At 39.9% G+C, this 26,291-nt stretch overlaps 1 protein-coding gene across 1 annotated transcript in view; it reads left to right on the top strand.

The window, feature by feature from the left end:
* Window positions 1-12,724: 12,724 nt before the first annotated feature.
* The window catches only part of LOC134202581 (cryptochrome-1-like), a 48,088-nt gene continuing 34,521 nt past the window's right edge, over window positions 12,725-26,291 (top strand). The window contains 1 exon segment of the mRNA XM_062677598.1: window positions 12,725-12,870. The gene's annotated coding sequence lies outside the window, so the exon portion shown is untranslated.

Here is a 26,291-nt window from a genome sequence, read left to right as displayed (position 1 = left end):
GTTGTACATTAAATCAAAGTCGATGAAACCCTTATTTTATACTCTTTAATATTTCATGAATACCCTGGTTACATTCGAAGGAAGTTTATCGGATCTTTTATCCATCTCATAAAGATTTATCCTTTTTTTCGTTTTTGGGTGAGTTTATTTTTTCCTGTTAATTCCGTAGATCCGGATACGGTCAAACGAAAAAAAATTGTTTCGATTACCTTAATGTTTTTAGCATAGTAAATGTTTGTTACACTGCCATAGGCAAATATCATATGATCAGGAAAATAAGTTTATTAACGTCTGCACATTGTATACAGTGTACAATCTACAAGCTGTAGTTTCCGAATGGAATGAGTTATCTTCCAACGTTCAACCGTTCAACGCTTTGGTAAAATTACCCTTTTTTGTGCGGCCACAATGGAATGGACCTTGGAGATTCATGTCGTCGGCTTCGAAACCAGCCTAAGATTGCTCGCTTAACTTTTCAAAAGGTCCTAAGTAACATTTTTTTCATGATTTAATCTGAATAATGCAATCAACGTATTTCATGTTTATCTGTTGATTGCAATACTCAAATTAAATCATGAAAAAAATGTTACTTAGGACCTTTTGAAAAGTTAAGCGAGATTGGGTTACAAAATTATAGTCGTTCCATACTCTTCCATAATTCCGTAACCTGGCTTGCGATATATCAAACTTCATGATTTAGCAAAACAAGTATATTGCAATGAGTTTTGAGGGTATTCAGTGATGAACAGAACCAGGATGCAGTGGAACGGATAAGTCACCGGGAATTCGAAATCTAGTGGAGATAAACTTAGCACACGCGGAATACTTTACGGAAAACGGATTATATTTCTGGAGGGACTATAATTACAATGTACACGCTTTAAGTTATCGGTTTGTGAACAGGGCTAACGTCAAAAAAAAAAAACTGGGCTGTCCCCAAGTCTTGGTTATCGGTTGGGGTGGACGATGCCAGTATAACTGACCATAAGGACGTAACCATTGTATTACTACACACTCTTCCTCAATATTGCGTCCTTTTTCTCGCTATAAATACCCTGATCCCAAGAATCTGTCCGAATCATTCTAGCTTCTGTGGTCCAATTGGTATGGTTACCCGAGCAAAGTCTGAGAACATAATGAGAGCATATGAATCATTTGATTGAGAAACTGCATAAGTCCATTTTACACAATTTCGAGGAAACAACAAAAAACAGTTTTTGAACAAATCGGCACCGAACCTTTCGATTTCTTCGATACAGATCAATAGCTTTTGGCAAAACTTAACACCCTGGGGCACTTCCAGTGCAACAACTGTAAGCAGTACTCCATATGAATCATCATGAATGACTACATATTTTGATCTCATTTTGTTGTAGATTTATAAATTGTATGATCTGACATCAAACTGTGAACTTATTCCCGAGCAAAGGTTGAGAGCAAAACGATAACTTGTTTTGATGTTGTGAAATCGCCGAATATGATTAGCAGAAAAATCTTACTGTGACATCAAATCGAAAACTATTCCTGCTATCGATGAGAGCAAATCGAAAACTAAATTTGATATTGGTTTATATTCGGCGATTTCACAACATCAAAACCAGTTATCGTTTTGCTCTCAACCTTTGCTCGGGTAACGCATACGCACTAAAGCCACTTGCCGCCTTGATGCACAGCTCTTCGAACAGTCTTTCACGTGTGTCAATGTGATTTGACCTGCGGCTTGCGCGTTCAGTGGTTACAAAAGAAATGAAACCCTGGTTGCCCTCGTTTAGCGTGGTTGGTTTCTCTTGCTTTTCATCGAAGTCCCTTAGAAGCTTCCTCAGCTATGATCCCTCTTGGCAAGCTTCGCTCAGCGCCACATACTCAGCCTACATGGCGGAAACTTTAGTACCTCGTCGTATCAGCAAAATCTTCGGTCGTATCAGGGGTATTCAAAAACCCTGGTAGCTGGTTTCGATTGATCCATACCAAACTTGGTCAATATACACTGGCAGACAACTTGATCACTATCTCGGTGCACCTCAATCAGGCCTGGTAGCGAATCACTTTTTAGTGACTTGGTCACTTTTTTTCGGGTCAGTCACTAAAAAGTCCTTTTTTTCGACCTCAAGTCACTAAAGTCATTTTTTCTCGGAAAGAGTCACTATTTTCAACTATTTTGAAACTATCGACTCGGTTTCATCTTCGCGGAATGAAAAAAAAATGTTGAAAAGTTTGAAACTTTATTCATTGGAAGCTGCTTTATTCATGAAGAACATGAAATGACGGATTTAAAAAAATGCCACTTATTTTTTGACCCGAAAGCTGTTCGCAACTTCTTAGTGACTTCAAATGCGCTCTGAATCTCGGTGTTCTTGATAGAGTTTTAACAGCGATTATCATTATATAATTTGAAACATGAGATTGTTTTTAAGCAGAATGGAAAAATTTGAATCACTGCTTGATACTGCAAAGAACTTTGGAAATGGAACATTTTTAATGTAAGAGATCCCTCATAGAAAGATTTTTTTTCATATTTTTTCCGTAAGGAGTTAAATGAATGGTCTCTCGACATCTGCTCCGATAAAAACTAAAAAAAAAATCAAAATCTATTTTGATGACAATTTAGACATTCGAGACTGTATAAACGTTGGATATACCATCGAGAAAATTAAATCTTTGTCGAATAATTATTCAAATAAATTTCTATCATAAAAAAGTATCATTTTCACACTCAAGCGAAGATTGTCCGTTTTCGAAGTTTGATCCCATATTAAACATTATAGAACTTTATTTTGTATGACTTGCCTCAAATTTTGTTTTTTCCAGTGTTTTTCACCACTACGAAAGCGGCGAAAATACAAAAATAAATATTAAAAAGAATAAAATAAAACAAACTCATCAGATTTCATTTGTTATAAGCGAGTAATGTAATTGTCGCTAAAAATGCAAAAAACAAGCAACAAAAGAGAATAGCGATAAGTCTTTGTCCATATCTGCAGAGGATAAAGACAATGTTGCGTTCCATTTTATCTGCAATAAATTTGGAGAAGTGCATATTTTAAAAGGAAAACACAAATTATGTCAGCAGATGGTTATTTTCATGTCTAGACATTAATGACTGATACTTATTTAATCAAAAACATCATCGAAAACCGACTACTTCTCAATATGCGCGACAGGCGATCATTGTCCTATTCTGTTGCAGTTTGGGGCACACGTTTGTTGCGAGTTGAGTTTGTCCCAACATTTACAAGAGAGGACAATGTTGTTTTTTTCCATTCCCTGGTCATAAAACGAACTATTCCATTTAATTCCATCACTTTGTAAACATTGATCAGTGTCTCAAACTTGACTCGACTTTAGAGACTAAAGACGTTATTACTGTTGAGGTCGTAGACTTGTAAAGAATATGCAAAGTACTGGAATTAAATAATCCACTAAATAAGCACACAATTTTCTTTTCATCGGATCTGTTGAATAATGTTTTGGCAATTCATATTTTTTGCGAAATTGTTTGTCCTTAAGATTGATATTTTCGGCTAGAAGACAGTAGAGGGAGACATGATTAAAAATTATTTGAAAATTATTAGTATCGGCCTTATTAACTTTAAATAAAAATAAATTTTTGTCACTGCAAATGAAATTCAAAATCACTATTTGGTCACTTTTTCTGCAGCTGAAAGTCACTATTTGGTCCTTTTTTTCGCCAGTGTTGGTCACTAAAGTCACTATTTTGAGCGGCATTGACTGCTACCAGCCCTGCTCCATGTCCAAGAAATGGCATACCATCCCATGAACAAGATTTGTTAGTTCGAATTCATTCTTCAAGCTTTCGGTGATAGACTGGATCTCCTTGTCGTTCGTTGATGCTACAAGCATATCGTCCACATAGACGAGAACAAATATTTTCAGCTCACCCATTTTCTTCACTGCGTTAGATGCACGGAATCCATGTTTTGTCAATACCTTTTGTAGCTTCCGGTTCTAACAGCGTGTGGCTTGTCGTAGGCCATATATATTACGTTTGAGATGGCATAAAACCACTAATAACTCCTGCCCCTGTATTTCGTAACCGAGTGGTTGGCGCATGTAAAGATCCTCGTCCAGTTCGCCGATGAGATAAGCGGTCTTTATATCAACTTGCCACACAACCATGTTATGCTTTATCGCTACTGCGAAGAACATGCGAAGTATTGCTTGATGTGTCACTGGCGCGAACGCTTGGTTAAATTCTACTCCAAACTTTTGCGTACATCCTTGTGCCACTATTCTGGCCTTATGTTTCACTGTTTGTTCCAGTTCGTTTTTTTTTTACTTTATACACATGCTTGAATCCTATTGCCTTCTTCCCGGGAGGCAGTGGAGCAAGTTCTCAAGTGCAATTTCGACGGTGTGACATATGTAGAATAAAGATAATGCTACGAATGAAATAAAAAAAAACAGATTTGTCGCTTAAGAATAATAAACATATTATTAATAATGAATGAATTGAAATCAATCGCAAAAGTTGTTCATTGGTTTGATGTCGCACCCAATAACGTTGATAATTTACTTGGGGTGTGGCCTAAAATCGAGATCCTCCTAGCTGTCTTCTGATTGGTTGTGAGTAAGCGGGCCTTAACTATAAAAGAAAAGAGAAAAAGACGAGCAGAGCAGCAGCCAGCCCGGCCTTTACTATAAAAGAAAAGAGAGAAAGACGAGCAGGCTCATTGCTTATTCGAGCAGAGCAGCAGCCACCCCGGCTGATTCCCACTTTTCGGCGCGAGCAAACGTGAAGCAAAGGGACGATCGGCTATATATTAGCTGGTCGGTAGCCAGTCCGGCTCATTTCCTACTTGGACTCGACGACGAACACATTGCAGCAGCAATCACCCTGAGGAACAATGAACGCAGATAAAATTATGGCCACCAGTTACGACAATGGCGCAGTCGGTAGCCTTCCTTTTCTATAAGAATTATCTATACTTCCTTTGAAATTTCTCCCCACGAAAAGCTATATCTCCCTTTCCGATAAGAGTCCATAATTCTTCATTACTCAAACAATGAATTCCTTTCTTCCATTAAAAGTTCAAACAAAACAAGCGTCTTGCTGTCACTTATCTTAACTCACCTTTTCTCGAGAAGCTATTCGCCACCGACTGCGCTATTGTCGTAACTGGTGGCCATAATTTTATCTGTGTTCATTGTTCCTCATGGTGACTACTGCTGCAATGTGTTCGTCGTCGAGTCCGAGTAGGAAATGAGCTGGCTCGTCTTTCTCTCTTTTCTTTTATAGTAAAGGCCCGTTTACTCACGACCAATCAGAAGACAGCTAGGAGGATCTCAATTTAAGGCCACACCCTAAGTAAATTATCAACGCTATAGGGTGAGACATCAAACCAATTAACAACTTTTGTGATTAATTTCAATTGATTCATTAATAATAATATCACTAATATGTTCATTATTCTTAAGCGACAAATCAGTTTATTTTCTTTATTCCATTTGTAACATTATCTTTATTCTACAACATAGTTCATCGTTCATTACCTCTCTCCACTCACGCTTCTGTTTCGCTTCACTTCTGTCCGTATATTCTTCGACCGCACACGCAGCAATGCCCCAGAGAAGTTCAATATAAAATCATTCATATGTTTGAGGATTGCACCACGATTCTTTCGAGAAGACTGAAGAACTGGCGTTTGCACTCTTTCTTCGGAATTGTCACTAAACGAATCGTATCGACTATCTTCACTTTTTGCCTCTTTTCTTAATTAATGGGTCATTTTTCACGAAACAGCACTGGGAATCTCAAAGGACGATGATCCATTACCCAACTCAACGCATCGGGCATCTTGGCTGACGATGACGCGGTCCGTATCACGATCTAGGAAACGATACCTCTTGTGTTCCATGGAATACTCAACAAACACTAATTTTCTAGCTTAGCTGTCCATCTTGCTGCGCTTGTTGTCCGGAATGTATACGAAAGCATGCAGGTCGCCATTTCAGTAATCGTTCGGTTCTTCCGCTAAGCCACACCATTGGACTGCGGTGGTGTATTGCGACTTTACGGGGCCCTCCTTAGCCGTGCGGTAAGATGCGCGGCAACAAAGCAAGACCATGCGGTGGCTGGGTTCGATTCCCGGTGCCGGTCTAGACAGTTTTCGGATTGGAAATTGTCTCGACTTCCCTGGGCATAAAAGTATCATCTTATTAACCTCATGATATACGAATGCAAAAATGGTAACTTGGCTCAGAAACATCGCAGCTAATAACTGTGGAAGTGCTTAATAAACACTAAGCTGCCAGGCGACAGTGTTCCAGTGGGGGATGTAATGCCAATAAGAAGAAGAAGACGAAGAAGAAGAATTCAACCTCTAGTGAATTCTTTCAGCTTATCGAAGAACGACTTGTCATCGGTCATGTCATGACCACTGTTGATGACCCAAGCTGCGAATTCAGTTTCATCCCCAACGTAAATGCTACCTCTCCTCCGCCAACTTGGGCAGTCTTTGCCTTCGGTACTTCCTTTTTGGAACTCTTCACCTTTTGCGACTCAGCTAACTTTCTGCAGTTCCGGCACAAGTGGCCCGGCATTTTGCAGAAATGGCAAATTCTTGTTTCCTTTTTTCCATCCTTACCTACGGATGACCGCATCGCCTTCTCTGACTTCACAGAGGAACCATCGCTCTCCAAACGCCGGAGGTACTCATCCATGAGTTTAGATTTCCCCACCTTTATGGAGATATTGTCCGCGTTATATCCTAAAGAAAGAAATTCATAGGCACAGTGCCCTATACAGTTTCTTGCCTGCGTGATAGCGAGCATGATGCCAGTTGAGCTGGTCAACCGGGAAGACGAGGAGTGTTTCGAGCTAAGTGGCACCAGAAGAACCCGCGAACACATCAGGGTGACTTCGGTTGCCAGATGCGCGAGTGGGATAACTCTTCTAAAGGTAGGTGGACCCACCGGCTGATACCTGACATATCGAGCTGGATGGGTAGACCCCATGTGGAAGTTCACTTCCATCTGACACAATTCCTATCAGGCCATGGCTGATTCCGGCAGTACCTCCACAGGTTTGGGCACGAGGAGGGCCCCATCTGCCCTGACTGCTCATGTGTTGATGAAACTGTAGAGATATGCTAGACGTTTGCGGTCGGGATACAACCCCGGATACCCTTATTCACAGGATGTGCCAAGCGGTGGTGAAGTGGCACGCATTTCCGACTGCAACCACGCAGATTGCCTGCAGCTTGAGCAGGCTGAGCGCGGGGAAGTAAATGAAAGGTTTGCACATGTCGAGGTAAGAGTGTCGAAGCGGGTGGCAACCATAGTCACCACCTCGAGGCATGACAGAAGAGTGAGCGCATAGGTGTCAGTATGGACTGCACATGCCGAGGTAGGAAGGTCGTAGCGTAGAACTGTTGGTACCTATCGCTATCGACATCTCGAGGCATGGCAGAGGAGAGTGTAGTAAGCAACCAAGTCAGACTCGCATGGCATGTCAGAAGTGAAAACCTAAGTAAGTCCCATATGGTGTGTCACAGCGTGTGTCAGGAGGAGTGGCAGGGTGTGCTAGAGTGAGCACCCAAATAAGGCTCAAATTGGTCTGCTAGAGCGAAAATCAGATGGCAGGATGAGCATCCAAGTTAGTGTGTCACATGGTGCGTGAAGGGTGAGCACCCAAGTTAGACTCACATGGTATGTTAGTGGTGAGCATCCAAGTAAGACTCATATGGTGCGTCAGAGAGAGTGTCAGGGTGTGTCAGAGGGGGATCAGGGTATTAGTAGAGAGGGTAAAGAGCTGAGCAGAACGTATCCATTCTGCTTCGCTCTTAACTTAAGTAACCTTCCGCTACTTGGGTGGGTTTAGTGGGTCGGCTTTCTGTTAACCCCACTCCCAGAGTGATAATTTCAGGTGTCTGCAGATTTGTCTTCATCCCTATATAAAAAAAATCAGTTTTCTATACTCGTCATAATGGCAGTTACTATACATATTTTTGACAGCAACTGTTTCCAACGCTTTCCAACGCTATAATTGTCCTGTTGGAGAGAATCCAGTTGGGTAATGTCACTGGTAGTTTAGTTTGCTCACATTCATGCAGGTCTCTCTTGAGTTTAGGCAAATTATTAAGTTTTTATCACTTAGGAGGTCATCTGAACCATTGTAAATTAGCACTGGTGGTGCCAGAGTTGTGGTAATGTTGGTTCACCAGCAATTTTGACGTAATTTATTCGTGCAGTGACGTAATTTATTATTTGACGTATTTTATTCATGGAGTTTCTATCGAATTTCTTTAACTTCTGACAAATTCTTTCGGAAATTTCTAGAGGAAAAGCTGAGTAAGTTCCGTAAGGAATTCTTCGGGAAATTCGTTCAGAAATTGTTCAAAGGATTCTTAAGGGAAATCTTCCACAAATTCCTTTAGAAATATTTTCAGAAACTCCTACGGTACTTCATCTTCTCTTTTTTTTATATATAAAAATGAAATGGTCTGTGTTCGTATCCGCATAACTCGGAAACGACTGGATGGATTTTTTTCATTTCTTCAGCACAAACATTCGTTATAGTTTCCGACGGGTTTATATGATATTTCCCCAGCCTAAAATTATTAGTTAAGTTGAGTAAATCGTGAAAAACTAAAACTAATATTCGTATGGAAATTTTGCATGGGCAGTTCATCGCACATTTTCGCCTACTATGCAGGACAACGTCTGCCGGGTCGACTAGTTTAAAAATTATTTCATCAATTCCCAGGGAATTTCTTCAAGAACTCCTTTGGACATTCATCCTTCATGGAAAATTTGATTTTTTTTGAGAAATAAATCCAGAAAATTCTTGGGAAACTCCATATATTCCTTTGAAAGTCCAATGAAGGACTTCGAAAATTTCCTAGACCGGACCGGGAATCGAATCCAGCCAACTTCAGCATGGTCTTACTTTGTAGCCGTGCATCTTGCATGACGGCCAAGGAAGGCCTGTGCGGTATGATGCGCGGCTACAAAGACTTATCCTTATTCACAATAATTTGCTCCTCGTCGCCAAATGTGGTATCGTAGGACGTAAATGGAAACACGTTTTATTTTTTGCAGTCGTTGTAGGGAAATGTCATTGTCACATGCCACAAGAGTTCCAAGGTAAACAAATTCTGCAACAACTTCAAACACATTCACATCAAGTACTACCTCAGCACCAACACCACTAGGTCTTCCTCTATCTCTACCTGCCACCATGTACTTTGTCTTGGTAGAGTTAATGGTTAAGCCTATACTCGCCTTTTCCCTGTTCATTGGGACAAAAGCCTCCACTACTGCTCTGCGATCGATTCCAATGAGGTCGATATCGTCCGCAAAGCCTAGGCGCATATGCGACCGTGTGATGATAGTACCGTTCCTCTGCACGCCAAATCTCCTAATAGCGCCCTCGAGTACAATGTTGAACAATAAATTCGAATGTGCATCACCCTGCTTCAATCCGTCTAAGGTCACAAACGAGGTTGAGGCATCGTCTGCAATCCGAATGTTTGATTTCGAGCCATCTAGCGTTGCACGTATCAGTCTAATCAGTTTCGCCGGAAAACCATGTTCAGACATTATCTGCCACAGCTCATTTCTTTTCACTGAATCGTACGCTGCTTTGCAATCAATTAACAGATGGTGAGTCTGCAAGTTGTACTTCCGCAATTTATCAAGGATCATCCGCAGGCTAAACATTTGATCCGTCGTTGATTGGCTCTCACGAAAACCTGCCTGGTATTCGCTGACGAAGGACTCCTCAAGCCGTCTCAGTCTGTTTAACAGGATACGCGACAGGATTTTGTACGCCGAGCTCAGAAGAGTGATCCCTCTGTAATTGGCACACCCTCCCTGTGTCCTTTCTTATAGATGGGGCATATGAGGTCATCCAACCAGACGGAAGGCAGTTCTTCATCCTCCCATATTTTCTGGATAATGTGGTGGATTGATTTATGCAGCTGCTCACTTCCGTGTTTGAGAAGCTCAACCGGGTCTCGCCCTTCCCAGGAGCTTTACTGTTTTCAGCTCGTTTAGAGCCTTCTTAACCTCGTCCAGCGTTGGTGGTTTCACAGCTTGACCGTCGCCGACTATGTCCATCCTGTTCCTTAATACACCTTAATACACCATTTTCACCGTTCAACAAATCTTCGAAGTGCTCCTTCCACCTGGCTGCCACCATAGTCTTGTCTGTCAGCAAATACCCCTCACGGTCACTGCACATGGCGAGCACTGGCGCAGTTTTATGCCGCGCGCCATTGATAGTTGCGTAAAACCTTCGCATATCGTTTCTATCCATGTTCTAGTGCGTTTCAGCTATCATACTCACTTCGTGTTGCCTTTTTTCTGCGGTGGATTCGTTTCTCTTCTGTTCTTGCTACACTGTACCGCTCGCTGTTGGAACGGGTACGAGCCACTAGCAACATTTTTCTCGTCCGTCACTCGCTGGCACTCCTCATCAAACTAACCATTTCGTTGGCGTCGTTGTGGAGTGCCTAACACTTCCTGAGCTGTTGTAGAGCTTCGTGGATATTTTCCCACAATCTGGCATTTCCTATCCGCTCGTTCAGCTTCTGGTAGTACTGTTCAGAAAATCCTTCAACTGACAAGCGTTGGATATTGAAACGCATCGTTCTGTTGATTCGTGAATTCATGACGCTGGAAAGTCGCCTTACATCTACATCATACGAGAAATGTCGTCCGTCGACCAGCACGTGGTCTATCTGCGAGCAAGTGTCTCCACTCGGATGTTGCCAGATGTGTTTGCGGATATTGTTACGTGTGAAGTAGGTACTGCTGATTGCCATCCCTCTAGCAGCAGCAAAGGTTACAAGTCGCAGACCATTATCGTTGGTAGCGGAATGAAGACTTTCCGTACCAATCACAGGGCGAAAGAAACTTTCTCTTCCGATCTGCGCATTTGCATCCCCGATGACAATCTTTACATCGTGTGTTGGGCTCTCTGCGTAGGCCTTTTCAAGGCTCTCATAAAACTCATCCTTCGCGTCATTACACTTATCGTTCGTTGGCGCATAGATGCTGATCAGGCTATAGTCAACACGCAAATGCGGTCGCTTATCGGCTTCCACTGGATAACACGCTTCATTTGCTTCCCGATCACCATGAAGCCAACTCCTCGTTCTACCTTGAATGAAGTGTTCGCTGTGGGATCCACCGCCCGCAATTCACGTTCTCCAGTTCTGGGCCACCGTATTTCCTGGATTGCTGCCACACTCACGCCGACCTTCTGCAGCTCACGAGCCAGGAGCCCAACACGTGCGGGTTCATTCAAAGTTCTCATGTTCCAAGATCCGACCTTCCAATCGTTGTCTTTTATTTGTTGCCGGGTCTGTTGCTGTTGAATCAATCCGTTTGCTCCACTTTTGCCTTTTTTGGTAACTGTAGAATCTTCGATAGGCTACCTTAAGGTCACTCCTGACGGAATCCAAGTTTCAAAGTGCTCGCGTTTTCGGGGGCACACCACTCGATACGGAAGCAACGTACAACTGTCATTTTTATTTTTTCACGCATGCTGCGATGCAGCAAAGCTAAATCAACAAAAAAGACAGTTGTGCACTGCCTCCGTATCGAGTGGTGTGCCCCCGAAAACGCGAGCATTTTGAAACTTGGATTCCGTCAGGAGTGACCTTAACAGGGTTGCGCTATTGTGAGCCGCTCCTAACATGGAGAACAGACGCTCGATCAGATTTGCACCTCCAGAAAGAAGCAAGTCCCTCCTTCACTGTTAGCATACGGCTATAGTTCCCACCGGGGTTGGTTACCCGATCTTCCCTAAGGTTGCTTGTATCCTGGTCAGCGCCACGAGAAGGTAGGGATAGGAGTTTCTGGGTAAGAGGCTAAGAACCGCGAAATGGGGTCTAATTTATTCCTTCAGGTACGCGAAGTACTACCCGAGTAGACGAAAATAGCTCAATAATATCAAATGTTGATAACATAGCAAAATGAGATATGGACATGATTGATATAAGAGATAAAAGATCAGACGATAATATCAATATTTTGCACTAAAATATCATTATGAGATCAAGTTATGCTATTTGTAATAAGTGATCAATTTCATGTTCCATTAGTTTGTTCTTATACATAGCATATCTTGATATTTAAATGATATTTCGGTGCAAATTTTTGATATTGTTGCCTGTTCTTTTATCTCTTATATCAATCAAGTCCATATCATGTTTTGTTATTCTGTTCATGGCTTCTGCCCGGGTAATGGTACGCTTCACCCAGCATTTGCCGTGCCCAGCGCACGTGCATGTTAATCATACGTAACCCAAAATTTACTATTATAGAGGATGACTACTTTCAGAAGATGTCAATAATACCATGGTAAAACGCAGTGAATCGCCAAAAGATTCACATATGTCAATACCTTCAACTCGTGCATTTTCCACCGTTTTCCCTTAATCTGTTATGACCTAACCCATCGCCGCCGCGCCGCACCGTCGTCGACCATCTGAACGTGCGAGCACACATGGCCATCGGCATCGGTCTCATCATCAATATTATCCCTGTCGCGTAGTCGCTCGCTGCCAGTCACGTTGAATTCGTCGTGTTTCATGGCGTTCGCTGGTGATTTTCACTGCCCTGTTCACCCATTTTCCACCCACCACACTTCCGTCAGCGTGCGGGCAGGAGATCGCAGGGAAATAATGCGCGTCTGTTTTGAATTCAAACAGCAGCAACAACAACAACAACGGGCACAATGATGGAAATGATGACGGCGATGACTCGACGACGGGGACGAATTGCCAGGCCGACAACACCGGGTTTCAAAGGGCAGTCAGTATCGGTTAGAATCTGATCCGGTTCGGACGTGAAAGGTGTTTGTTAAAGATAGTTAGTGAAGGAGATATTAAGGATATCAAGGTGGGCAGCAGAAGAGCTTTTTTTTTTAATAAAATTTTATTATTGTCGCCAATTAAAATTAATTGAATGATTTGGTTACTTACAATAATGTTTCGATTTTTCAAGGCGTGTTATATACCTAATTCTTTCTGAGTGAATAATCCAAAGTAAATTATCAAAAGTTTTTAGTAGATTGAATATAGAACATTTTTAGCATTTTAATTTAAAAAATTGGGTTCACAACATGTAATGTATTCAAAAATTGTTCTGATTAAATCGAGGCATTTATGTAATGCTCATTTGTTGAATCATCAAATTGTTCCTATATCTACGGCAGGTTGCGTAAGTTTGTGTAAATTTTTGAGTACATTTGCAATGCAAAACATAATATCGAAAGCCGTTTGTCTGCGACAATGACAGTTTGTGTTTGGTAACAGGACTGAATAAAGATGTTTTATGGTGATTTGTGGAAAAACATGTAGTGAATGTTCTGAAAACTGGACATTGTTCAAATGAACCATTTGTGCGTCTATGCTGGATGTGGCGATTGCCATTAGGCGTTGTATAATAAGTGAATAATTAGGACGTGGAGACGTCTCGTAACAACCCATGATCAGGTAACAAGTTTAATATAATTTCAAATAGCTTTATGGAATGAATATCTAGGATGCTGTAATTATAGGAAATTTTGTATTGTTCATTGACGTGCATTTTATACATAAAAATGTTGAGCTAGTCAAATTTGTTCCTCATTTCACAATAGCGCTAATGTATTGTCTGTATTTCTATTCATTTCAACAAAGCACTAACTAAGCACTTTTTATAGAATACTGCAGGATCAAAAAATCCATTGATCCAGTTTGTTGGTTTGGAATGCTATTTGTGATTATGTGATCAGTTTAGCTAAAATTCACATTTTTACATATGTACACATAAATGTTAGGCTTTGTTCAGAACTTATGAAGTAATATAATTGGATCTGTTGGTTTCACGTTATATGCGTTTCCTATTTGGAACATCCCATATTAAAAAGTTCAACACTGTGAGTGTGAGGAACACCAAAAGACTAAAGGTTCCCCTAAACACATGCAACGCGACAATCGCAACGCGATTCTATCGCTTGGCGATTGCGTTTCTGTCGCCGTTGGTATGGAAGCGTAAATGGAACATTGCCTGCAGCGACCCAACGATAGAATCGCGGCGACTAGTTGTCGCTTAGGTCTAGGGGAGCCTTAAGGCAATATTTTTGTAAGTTTCTTTTACGTCTTTTTTTAAATTAATAGTCTTTGATTCGCCATACGAAAGCAATACATACAATAAACATACATGGAGAGTGGAAACGCATGGTCACACACTATGGTTACATTCGGAGACAGGAGCATAGAACATCGAGTTGAGCGCATGATAATTCTAGTTTGGGGCTGTCCACAAACCACGTAGACCGACATTTAGCAATTTCAAACCCCCCCGTCCCCCCTAGTAGACTTTCGTAGACTTTTTCGAAACCCCTCCCTCCCCCCTTTGAAGTCTACGTAGACTTTTCTAAATTTTACAAAGTATCATATGCGATATTAAAAATGTAGAGATCAACCACGTTTCAAGCATTTTAGCTATTCAAATCAATTTCAGTATGTAAATATTACAATAAAATTCGAATTTCAAACATAACAAAATTGAACTGAACAAAATCCAACAAAACAAAAATCAATTTGAAACGTAATCAAATTTAATCCTTTGTCCATAGCTCCCGAAACCAAATCTCAAATCCAATTTAATTTCTGTTGAACTCGATTCCTCATAGAGGTGTGTGCCATCGGTGTCGACACTTTTGCATAAATTCTCTAATAAAGACAAAAAAAAACTTTTGCATAGGCTCGCCATTGCCTCAAATCTGTAACGCATCTGAACTATAATTCTCCACGCCAGAACTTCGAAAAATTTTGAGTTGAAATTCCGAGAATACCAAGTCAACATTCCAATTAGTTTTTCGTGGAAATATCGTAGAATTTCTTGATTGATAACCTTTAAAGTTTCCCGATAATACTCCAAAGAACTTTCCGTGAAAATTTCGATGCTTTTAATAATATAATAAATGTTATAAATATTTATAAATTCCATGCAATATCTTGTTAAATAATCCATTGTTGAAATCCCAATTTCCTTCTGAAATCCAAAAGTTTTCCCGTTAATAGTAATTTACAGTGAAAATTTAAATTTATTTCCCGAGGTAATTTTAAGTTTAAACGAACATTTCGAACTATTTCCCATGGATTTTTAGAATGGTTTAATACAATATTTAAAAAAATCTTTTTAAAATTTTGAGCAATTTCCACATTCCAAAGAGTTTCCGAATAATTTTCGATGGAAATTATTAAGAATTTTCAGTTGAAATTTTGGTGAATTTCTCGTCAAAATTTCAAATAATATTTCGTGAAAATTGTAAAGACTTTCTTACAAAAATTGCAAATAATCTACTGAAATTAAGAAAAGTTTCCCAGGTACTTTCTAGAAAATCTACAGTGGAATTCTGAAGGGTTTCTCGCGGAAATTTCGGAGATTTCCCCTTACAAGTTTTAAAGAATGTCTTTTGGAAATTCAAATGACTTTTTCTTTGATACTCCAAAATGCTTCCTTTGTAAATTCCAAAGAATTTTCCGTTGAAATACGACATAATTTCCCATGAAAATTCTTAAGAATCACTTGTCGTTTCCATAGAAGTTCCTGCCGAAAATCGTGCAATAAAATCCGAGTGGAAATTTAAAAAAATAAAAATAGAAAAAATAGAAGTTTTTATAGTACACTTCGGAGAATTTTCCTGCTCAACATAGAAGAATTTCCGGGTGAAATCCATGGTAGTTTCAAGCCGTGGTCCAGAAAAAAAATAAAAATCTTTAAAATCAAACAAGTTAACTTCCCACAAAGCTGCTGCATAAATTGTTATCCAAAAAAAAGTCTACGTTGACTTTTGGTATACCCCCCGTCCCCCTTCGCAGACTAACGTAGACTTTTTCGAAACCCCTCCCTCCCCCTCAAGAGTCTACGTGGTTTATGTACAGCCCCTTTACTGTAGTTGTTCTATTTGCACAGTGTGAATTATGGATGGTACCGGTATAATAAGCGTTTTGTAGATAAAGACCACGTGACACGCTCGATATTTTTATGTTGCCAAAAACGAATGATTTTTGTTTTTCCATGATATTCCGCATATCTTCATTTTTTACGTTGGGATTATTTGACACATTTTTTTAACACGGGCTTTAAGATTCAAACGGGTTGTACAGGATTTATGTGATGCGGAAATGAACAACTTTTTTTCACATCATTGTGTATGCATCGTCTTACAGTTTTTAAGTCTAGCGGATACTCGAAACGGGTTAATTTTGAGGAGAAAAACTGAGGTCCGATAGTAAAAGAAGCCTATGCATTAGTTATCGTTTTTACAACATTCCTTGAAATATTGCTTGGCCAAATGTTTATTCTATAGACTGACCACAAATACGACCACTTTGAATGAAAGTCAGTACTGACGTTATAATTATGTCTGGGGGTGTACGTCCTATATGAATCAATTGAAAATAAGATGGATTATTTTTCATTTTTGTATTATTTTAGTACTTGGCATGCATTGTAAGCTTATAAAAACGGAAGATTAGTGCTTTGTTTTGTTCGATATAAAGTATTTCTGACCGTTGAATCGTTCCTTCATTACGATCTGGAATTGCAAAAATGATAATTTCATTATCTAACCTCTCCAACCACGCGCAATGGTTAGGAAAACATCTTATGATCCAGATCCATCCACCCTACGAATGCATCATTACAGCCTGAATGCCGATGACAGTTGTGATGATGATGAAAACGAAGTGCTTTCGTGAAACCAGCACAAGCCTACGGTTTCGTGCAAGTGTATAAAAATATTCGCCACCGAGACCGCGTGTCTTGCCAAGCTCAGGCACGTGGCAGTCAGAGTGATCTGCGAGTCGGTTCGAGTTCGGTGTTCCCTACCCACGTATATATGTAGCTGTAGCACCCACAAGTAGTAAGACTTCATTGTTGCAGTTCACAATGCTGTTTACTTGTAGCCCAACCACATGGCGTACCAACGTGTTCAGTTGGATTTGAACTTTTTATACAATAGCCTAGGCATTTGGAACAACCTAACTATATCTAGATGAATGGTATCCAGCATTTTGCGCACGGTAATGGCGGCGTGAGTTTCATTCAATTTGACATTCAAGCGGTAGAAAACATTGAAGTTCATCTAGTCGGCATTGATCCGAAGGATATTACCAAGATAAACGAAATAAAAGTGAAGTATGAAATTGAAATCCTGAATCACGAGTTTTCAATTGTGGAATGCGTTTTATACTGACACTCTTACCAGGCTGCCTACCTACCTATCGGGACAATATTAGAAAGAACACGTTATTTAAGCATAAGTTATCTAAACCAGATGGAACATCGTATTAAAAAAAACAGTAGGACATTTGGCTCAAATCTCAGTCTAATATACTGCAGTTGGGGGCTCTCCTTAGCCGTGCGATAAGATGCACGACTACAAAGCAAGACATGCTGAGGGTGGCTGGATTCGATTCCCGGTGCCGGTCTGGACAATTTTCAGATTGGAAATTGCCTCGACTTACCTGGGCACAAAAGTATCATCGTGTTAGCCACATGATATACGAATGCAGAAATGGTAACTTGGCTTAGAAACCTCGCAGTTAATAACTGTGGCTGAGAGCTGAGGGGCGGCAATGTCCCAGTGGGGGATGTAATGCCAATGAAAAAGAAGATACTGTAGTTGAGCACATTAAATTAAATTTTTCTCAAGAACCTTCAATTGACCATAATTCATGCATCATGTTGTAGTGCATGTTTTGTTTCATCACCAACACCGGTTTGACTCTTGTGGTATTGGTACTTTGGCTGCCAGGTCGAAGTAACCTACATGTTAGTCATCCACAAGGTAGCTAAAACCGGAAGGGTACGGTGAGCAGAGCATGTTGCAAGAATACCGGACGGGAACCTTGCAAATATAGTGTTTGCGTTAGGTCCGGCAGGTACAAAAAGACGTGGAGCGCAGCGAGCGAAGTGGGCTGACTAGGTACAGAACGACTTGGCGAGCGTGTTTCATGTGTTACGAGACTGAGATTCTAACGATCATCCGTTTTCGTCCATGTATCCAGTCATGGAAATAAAATGGAACAGTGACGACTTTGATTTCAAGACCTTTTTGTTGCCCCAGAGGATTCAGTAGAAGAGGACATTTCATGGTCCTTTCTCATGGTTTTTCACAGAAATATAAAAGAAATATAAAATATAAACCTGAAATCCTTCATCCAACGGTGAAGTACGGTATAGGTTCGGTTCGGTTCGGTGACAATGGTTTAGGGTGGCATTACGATGTAAGAATTTAAAATCACAGCAATGACTAGGTGATTTAAAAAAAGTTATCTCAATCAAATATGTATTCATTCGTCGTCGTCGTCATTGACGTCGCTAACCGCACGGTCACAAAGCCCACAAAGAATTGTTCTTTATCTGAAATATTTAAATCAACTCGTGTGGAAAAGTAGTCGAAAAAATCTTTTTTTTTCAACCATGACATTTGAACTACTGGACCGATTTTCAAGGTGTTCTCATGAATACGAAACCATAAACTTCAAGTTGACTTTTAATGGCTAATTCGCAGAACAATTTCATTCTAGCAGTTTCTATGTGAGGGTCTCTAACGACAACAAGCTTAAATTTCTTTAATTTATCTTCAAATTTTATTAATATATAAAAAAATAAGAGATCTTCTACAACCTGCTCCAAAGATACATTTTTTAAATGTAAGTTAAAGTCTTCTAAGCACCATACAACCCGATGGTGAATAACCATGTGATTCCATGAACATTAATAATCGGTCCTGTAGTTTAGAAATTAAGTTTAAAAATATATTTTTCCAAAACGCTGAATGTTTTTGACCACCCTGGATCGAAATTAGACAAAATGGATCGGACAAAATAAAAATGTGAGTTTATTTATTTTCGAAAAAGAATGATTCTACTGTATATTGCGAAAATCAGAGATATGGTATACGTGTTTCCCATTGAATAACTGATTTTTCATACAAAAATTAATATGATTATCAAACAAAAGTGGACAAAGATGGAGAAATGAAATATCATGGATTTGATGGACTTCCAGAAAACGATTGATGTTTTTGCTACTAGTTGCAGTAGAATGCTCACTCAAATATCACTTTTTCATGAAAAATTGCTTATATTATGCTTGAAAATGAAGCTATCAACCATCTTATGTAACCAAAAGACGCGCTATCCAAAGACCGTGAAGCGATGCTAAGACAGTTTTTGAAAATATTTTGAATTGATGAAAGGAAGCTGAAAACATTTTTTTTCGGGACCACCCTATCTAAATTTAGTAATTGTGTCATGAAACATTACCTATATGAGATAAAATAAATATTTATTAAGCAAAAATGAATTAAAATCTCTACAATTTTGTAGAATAATATGGTCTCCAAACTCAAAAGATTAAAAAAATACACTTCCAAAAAAATTTCACAAGAGGCCACCCTAATGGCAGCTTACACCAAAAATAGATCTTTTCTTGTAGATCATTTCTTCTGAAGACGTCAAAACCCTAGCACTGAGGTTTCCGAGTTATAGATTTATGTCGTGAAATTTGACGAATCCGACCATTGTGCATCGATTGGATGCATTCAAAATGGTAATGCTCTTTATATGAGTGTAAGGGCCGTTTTCTTCACCTCCGCTTAACTCTTAAGCGGTGCTTACCCATACGTTTAAACCGGGTTTAAGCACTAAGCGGAGGTGAAGAAATCGGCCCTAAGAGGAATAAGCAATAGGTACTTTGGACCAAAAATTATAAAAACTTGTCTAGAGCAGACTTGAAGTGAAGCAAGTTTTTGACGATAAAAGGGTGTTTTTCACATTTTTCTTCTTTAATACTTAATGCCTTAATAACTTCAACTCGAGACACGAAATTGTGGGATTTTCTTATCTTATGTATTTAGTGTCGAAAAAAAATGGTGAAAAAATGATTGGTGAAAGTCAAATTTTCGATCATTGACCGCACAAATTTCCACAGTGCTTTGATATACTGCTTTCTTCGGATTTATTTCCTAACATTTAAAAAATCCATGTGATGTTTTATTTTAGACCTTTTTCTTTGTTCTTTTTTTAATCACCCTCTCATATCTCTCAAGAGCACTTGGAAATTTAATTCAATATTTGTAACCGGAGACGAGCCAGCCTAGGGCTGAAAGTCTCCTTAACCCTTGTGTGGCCGGCTGGGTACCCGGGTACCTTTTTGAAATTCAATTCGCGATATCTAAATGAATTTTCGTAGTACGAGGTTGAAACTCTGTCATATCCACAATAATGACGGCCAAAATCGATTGTACGGGTTAACTGAAATTTTGATTAAGGAGGGGTGGAGGGAGGGGTTCCGACATTTTTTTACCCTTTAAATGGCCGGCTGGGTACCCGGGTACCCACGAAACTAAAATGCTTCTATCTTAGGCAATTTTTAACCGATTTTGATCGTTTTGGGCCCATTCGATTCAAAAAATTTCCCTTTATCATGCTGTTTTAGGATTATACCGGTCCGGTCCATCGGATCACCAGGAAATCCGGATTTCTAGGGACATGCCCTAGGGACATAGATTACACTGATCGTGGATTTAGATAGGTAAATAGCAATATGGGTATCAAACTTCTTGATATTTCACCAACAGGTTGATTTTCATTGATTTGGGACCATCAGACGTGCAGATTTTCAATTGGCCATTCCAGAACAGGTTCCTCGAGGGGTCATAGGTGGCCACGAACACTTTTCAAGGGAACATCAACAATATGGGTATCAAACTTCTTGAAATTATTTCTAACGTGTGTTCTTGACAAGTTGAGTCTGGAGTTGCCACTTTGGAACAAGTTTCCCGGGTGGGACGGGGAGGTGGGCGGTTGTTTGGTCAATGTTGGCCGAACACATTTCTCATTGGATCCCCAACTATATGGATGTCAAAATTCTTGAAACTTCCACAGCAGGCTGTTGTTGACTATCTTGGTTCCAACAGATGTGTGAAAATTTGAGTGGCTATTTCGGAACAGGTTCCCAGTGGGGCCAAGAATGGTCATAAACATTTTTCAATGGAACCTCAACAATATGGGCATCAAACTTCTTGAAATTGCCTCAGCAGTGTGTTTCTGATTGTTTTAGAGCCACCAGACGTGCTGACTTCATAGTTTCCATTGCAGGACATGTCCCCGTAGGGTGTTAAGTGGCTATAAATACTTTTCAATATGTATAAATAAATATAAATAAAAAAAAATAGAAAGCTGCAGTTTTTTTGTAACCCGTGTGTTGAGAGCCAAATCATTGCAAGGACCACCCTTTGACACCAGAAGGCAACTAAGTGGACCACCGAAAGCTCCGAAACATCCGGAGAAGTTGCCGATTCTGGAAGTTTATCCTAGAAAACTGAGACTTTTTAGAATTTTAGTGTTGTAGCAATGAGCGAACAAAATCAATACAAGGACTACTCATTCATCCCGGATGGCCACTAAGTGGTTTTAGAAAGTTCTGGAACATCAGGAGAAATGACCAGGTGTAGAAGATTATATTTTGAAGTTGCGATTTTTTTATAAATCTATTGTTAGCGTAATGCCAATTCTGGAAATCCTAAAAACTATTACTTGTTGTAGCATTGTGAGAGTTAAATCATTGCATGACCAACGCATTGACCACCATTGGTCATCTGGCGCTGAATGTCCGGAACACCCATAGTAAAGACAAATTCTTGAAAATCGTCCTAGAATACAGTGGTTTGTTATGAATGTAAGAGCAAAACTCCGCTTAATGGTCTTCCGGGAACTCCGGAACATTCTGAGAAAAGGGCCAATTTTTAAATTCATCCTCGTAATCCGTACTGTTTCACAAAACGATTTATGCATCAAAATGAGAGCAATATCATTTCAAGAACCAAACGTTGACTCCGGGAGGCCACTAAGTGGTGCTCCAGAAGCTCCTGAATAGCCGAAAAGGTAATCAATTCTAGAAACTCGCCCAAAAAAGCTACGATTTTTTTTGTAGTTGTGTGCGATCAAAATCAATTCGAGGATCATTCATTCTCATTGACACCGTGTGGCCGTTAGGTGAGCATCTGGAAGCTTCGGAACTTTTGAAGATGTGCAAATTTTTAAGTCGTCCTAGAAAGTTGTGAGTTTTTAGAAATCGCTTGTTGAGAAATGTGAGAGCATAATTGATGCAATCTAAACGGATAGCCACAATACATCCAATAATGCTGCGACTTTCAATAAATCGTTCATTCACTTCAAGTGGTGGAATAAAATGGGATAGTTCGAAATCGTCTTATGACAAGTGAAGACACTCCACTAGAAGCTCTAAACAACCTTTGACTGACGTATTGTTGAGCTCCAAAATTGTCAATCTTGGGTGATGTTCCTCCAGTTTTCATAAACGTTTAGGGTTCCCAGGTCCGATTCCACCGCGTGCAGCAGCCACGAAGTCGCTGGCCTCTATCCGGATCTCTGGTGAATATTGTTTTTGCTATTCTTTCTTCCGACATTCGCACTAAGTGACCAGACTCTAGAGTTTGCCGTATTTTATACGATTCACAATATTTTCTTCTTTATACACTTGATACAGCTCGTGATTTATGCGTCTGTGCCACAATTTTTTTTTCTAATTTCCCATCGAGAATTACATCCTTACGTAGCACTTTTCGCTCGAAAACCCCAAAAGCTTTCCGGTCCACCTCTTTTTACATCCTTACGAATCAGAGCAAATTTTGTTTCCAATATTCCATGAAGCCCCTATTCGCAGCAGCAATACGTCTTTTCACTTCACAGAAAACGTCATTGTCACATATCACATGTCATGTGTTCAAAGATAAACAAATTCTTCAACAACTTCCCCATCAAGCCCTACCTCAGCACTAATACCAATAGGCCTACCTTTATCTTTACCCGCAACCAAGTACTCCGTCTTGGTAGAGTCGGTGATTTAGCCTATCTTCGGCTACTCCCTCTTCATTAGGGCAGAAGCCTCCACTACTGCCCTGTGATCGTTACCAATGTAGTCAATGTCATCCGTAAAGACCAGGAGCATATGCGACCATGTGATGATAGTGCCCTTCTTTTGCACACCAGATTTCCTAATCACCCCCTCGAGTGCAATATTTACAATAAATTTGAAAGCGCATCACTCTGCTTCAACCTCTCCACGGTCGATCAATACAGTTACGCCCCTATGATTCTAAGCGCGAGCAAAGACTCTGCTTCTATACTGCTATTACAAACGATTTTCGAAAGTTTCTAGAACGAACTGCAATAATTGACCACTGCTCTGGATGCCTATACACTTCTGGAGCACCATCTGGGGACCACCAGGTAGCCCTTGCATTAATTTTGCTCTCACAACAAATGACGAATTTCAAGAATTAACCACTGCTCCGGATGATTCAGAGCTTCTCAAGGATAACTTAGTGTCCACCTGGAGTCAATTAATGGCCCTGGACATTACTTTACAACGGATTGCAAATTTCTAGAACAAACTTTTGTAGTATCAGACAGAGGCCACCTAGGATCGAAGAGTAGTGCATGTATTGGTTTTGATGTGACAATGTAAAAACAAACGGTTTATGAAAAGTTACATCTGTTTAGAAGAATTTCAGGAATCGATCATATCTCCGAGTGTCCGGAATCTTATGGTGGGTCTCCTGCTGGTCACCCGGCGTCCATGAGTGGTCCTTGCATTTATTTTGCACTCACACTTCTAGATAAATTGATTTAAAACAATGAGCTCTGAAAATGTTAATGAACATTCTTGACTCCTCAGGGAACCTATTCCGGAATTGGAGATCCGGGGTGAACTTGTTTGATGAACCCAAATAGATAAGAAATAAACGCTTGAGACAATTTCAAGAAGTTTGACACCCATATTGTTGGGGTTCCAATGAGAAATAATTTTGGCCAACCCCGGCTCCCGGGGAACCTGTTCTAGAATGGCCACTCCTGAGTCAACTTGTCTGGTGAGCATAGAATCATGAAGGACATACGCAAGAATTAATTTCATGAAGTTTGATACCCATATTGTTGATGTTCCCTTGAAAACTGTTCATTGCCACCTATGACCCCTCGAGGAACCTGTTCTGGAATGGCCAATCGAAAATCGAAACTTCTGATGGACCCAAATCGATAAGAATCAATCTACTGATGAAATTTCTAGAAGTTTAATACCCGTATAGCTGATTAGCTATCGAAATCCACGATCAGTATCATTTATGCAGGACATGTTCCTGAAAATCCGGATTTTCCAGGAATCGAATTGACCGGATCGGTTCATCCTGGTAACATCCTTATAGAAGAGAAAATTCTGAATCGAATAAGCCCAAAATTGTTGAAATCGGTTGAAAATTTCCAGAGATATAAGCATTTTAGTTTCGTGGGTACCCGGGTACCCTGCCGGCCTGTTAAGGGTGTTTTTGCCGGTCACACAACGGACACAAAAAAATATTTGTAACGGCCTGATGTAAAATTGTTCGGTTCTTATATGCATTGGGCACCTTAAGGAAAGAGAATGGGTCTTTCACTACTTCTACAACAGAAACGTTGGAGCTGATGATGAGAACATACTTTCCATGTTCTATTATCAACCATAGTGGAGACCAAAGTACGTCTGTATAAGATACTGGGACCTAGAACAACAGAACGAATATTCGCATCCAAATGAATGAAACGTCTGGATTGGAAAGAACCAGGTATGATGCTTGTGCTTTGGCCAAACACATTTTTACTGACGAAAAAGATGAATGGGCGATTGATTCCTTTGAACTTTTCAAGTCGCCAGGTAGGGATGTAATTTTTCCTGTACTACTACATAAGGGAAAGGCAACCTTAACACCCATTTTAACAAACATATTTCAGGCTAGCTTATCATTGAGCTACATTCCAACTGGATGGCGACAAGTGGGGGTCACATTCATCCCTAAGGCAAACAAAAAGGATAAAACCTCCCCGAAATCCTTTAGGACAATAAGTTTATCATCCATTATGTTGAAAACAATGGAAAAGATAATTGACGAACACATAAAGTCAACTTATCTAAATAAAATCCCCTTAAGCAAATATCAATTTGCGCATCAGGAAGGAAAATATTCAGTAACACCTCTGCATGATTCGTTTACAAAATTAGAAAGATCTTTTGATGCAAAAGAAATTTCACTTGCTGCTATCATTGATATTGAAGGAGCATTCAACAACACATCTCATAATTCAATAACTACTGCAATGACAAAATATGGTTTTGATCAATGCATTGTTACTTGTATCAAAGGAATGTTATCAGAAACAGAAATATCAGCAAACCTGAGAAGCTCATTTATAAATGTTAGAGCTGTTAAAAAGTGCCCACAAGGAGGCGTATTATCACCTCTGTTGTAGTCTTTAATAGTTGATGATCTTCTCAAAAGTCTGGTAGCACAAGGCTTCGAAATTATCGGCTTTGCTGATGACTTAGTCATAATCATACGAGGAAAATATGGTCGGGATTCAGCCAAAACGCACCAAGCGCCAACGAAAAATTACCGATTTTTCTGCTCAAACTTTCGTTTAGCAGATTTAATTGATCGTACATCGTATCGGATATATATAATGTACCTTTAAAGTGATATGAAACTATTTCCGTTGTCCTTTTACGAACAAAATATCACAAGTCAGTCGAAAAGCCGCTTGGTGCGGTTTGGCTGAACCCCGACCATATGATTGTACTAATAGAATGCTAACAACATTAAAGTACGTCTCATCGTGGTGCGATAGAGAAGGACTGAGCATAAACCCTTCTAAAACTACTATTGTACCATTCGCACGAAGGAAAAAAATCCATAAAAAACACTGAAAGGCACATTTTTAGAACTTCCAAATACAGTCAAATACCTTGGTGTATATCTTGACAGTAAACTAAACTGGAATACGCACCTGGAGCAAGCTATACAAAAAGCAACAAATGCTCTATGGATATGCAAAAGAACATTTGGTAAGCAGTGGGGTCTCAAGCCAAAAATGATCTATTGGATTTATTTGGTGATTGTGAGGCCAAGCATTACTTATGCCTCATTGGTCTGGTGGTCAAAAACGAAATAACGAATTAAGCTCAGAGAATGTTGGAAAAACTTCAAAGACTAGGAACTCTTTCAATGACTGGTGCAATGAGAAGCACACCAATGAAAGCACTGGAAGCACTACTCTATCTACTTCCTTTGCATGAGTTGATACAATTAGAAGCGGAGAAGAGTGCTTTGAGGATAAAAAGATCCGTAAACCTCTTCGAAGGTGATATGATAGGACACCTGAGTATTCTAAAAACTATTAGAATAAAACCCTTAATGTCGAACA

The sequence above is a fragment of the Armigeres subalbatus genome, unplaced genomic scaffold (genome assembly GCF_024139115.2).
Source record: "Armigeres subalbatus isolate Guangzhou_Male unplaced genomic scaffold, GZ_Asu_2 Contig1291, whole genome shotgun sequence".
Classification (NCBI taxonomy): Eukaryota; Metazoa; Arthropoda; class Insecta; order Diptera; family Culicidae; genus Armigeres; species Armigeres subalbatus.
The sequence above is the reverse complement of the archived record's forward strand: the minus strand, read 5'-3'. Positions and strand labels throughout refer to the sequence as shown.